At 33.8% G+C, this 1,528-nt stretch overlaps 1 pseudogene; it reads left to right on the forward strand.

Annotated features, from left to right (window-relative positions):
- Positions 1 to 592: 592 nt before the first annotated feature.
- On the forward strand, positions 593 to 732 carry LOC111816343 (annotated as a pseudogene).
- Positions 733 to 1,528: the final 796 nt, after the last annotated feature.

Below are 1,528 nucleotides of genomic sequence, written 5' to 3' on the forward strand. Positions count from 1 at the left end.
TGTCTGTCCTTAGGCGCATTATACATTGTCAATCACTTTCTTCTGTGGCCCCATAATCTCCTTGATTTGAAAATTTGAGACACCACTGAGTTACAGGATGTTACAGTACAGGTTCTCTTATGTCCTAAATCCTCACTGACCTTGAGTGGCTTGTGCCAAAATGTTGACTATCCTTGTAACCCTTTCTTTTCTCTAATTTTTGGTCTGCAAACTTAAGTTGTTAACCCTCCAGAAGAGAAGTTTAATGGTATTATTACCCTATAACATAGGCGGTTGAGTTTAACATCACTGTCATCTTTTTTTATAAGCATCAAAATATATTAAAGATTATACAATGTATTGAAATGGCTCCAATATTAATTTCCTTATTAAAATAATTTAGAAAAATATAAATAAATTAAAAGTTTCAAAATGATAAGCCACCCAGACCTAATCACTACTGTTTTCTACAGGTGTACAGTATTTTTCCCATGGCAGTATAAATGTAAAGATATGCACATTAAAGATAAAATTGTTATCTATTTGCAATGAAAGCGACTTGTATTTAGTTTTGAAAACTATGAGTTTTATTGCTTGTCTAACAGTGAATTGAGTCACTTCTTGGTCTTTTGGCTAAGATCAAGTATAGTATCTGTTCTTATTGGTCTAACAGAATTGAGAACATGTAATATAATCAGTCATTAGTCAAGCAGGTTACTTTTAATTTTTGTTTTGTGCTATAAAAAAACACAATGATGAACATTTTTACACATTATTTTTAGTGTGATTTTCTATACCCTAAAGGCAGTACATTCTTGGAACAGGACATTAGGACAAAGACTATTCATATTGTAGGGTTTTATAAATACACCTTTTATTAGATTATGACAGCAGTTTTTCTACATTGCTGTGACTGTTGATCCTGAAGTGCCAATTTCATTGAACTAAGAACTTTATAGCAGATTAGTAGTGCGCACTCCTGGTTGTTTCTGGGTGGGTCAAGTAGGTGTGGTCTTGGGTTCTGTAGGGGGTCTCTTGTTCTGTTCCTCTGCTCTGCTTTCTGGCTGCCATCAGCTAAGTAGCTTTGCTCTTCCAAGGCCTTCTACCAGGATATTTCTGCTTTGAAACTGTGGACTAAATGTCTGAAATAGGAACCAAGTTAAGCTTTTCCTCCTTTAAATTGTGTGTGTCAAATATTGTATTTGTGTGATAGGAAAGCAGACTAATATAATGGTTAAAACTGTTTATAAGTAGCATTTTGCACTCTAAATAATGTGTGTGGGCATAACCACCACACCTTAAACAACCACTGCACTCTAGTTTGACACCTCTGATTTTGAATGATATTGATATAAAGTTAATATGCCCTTTGGTAAACATTAGTGCTTCACTCCTTTAATGTAACTTTTAGAAAATATCCAAACCATTGATAGCTTTAAGAGTAATGTGATTTTGAGTTTACAAAATCACTGAAGAAATTCAGCCTGAAAAGTCTTTCTTCAGCAATTTTTGGTATTTTAGGTCTGATGGTGACAAATTCTCTTTGTTT

Source organism: Octodon degus, unplaced genomic scaffold (genome assembly GCF_000260255.1).
Source record: "Octodon degus isolate 3935 unplaced genomic scaffold, OctDeg1.0 scaffold00030, whole genome shotgun sequence".
Taxonomy (NCBI): Eukaryota; Metazoa; Chordata; class Mammalia; order Rodentia; family Octodontidae; genus Octodon; species Octodon degus.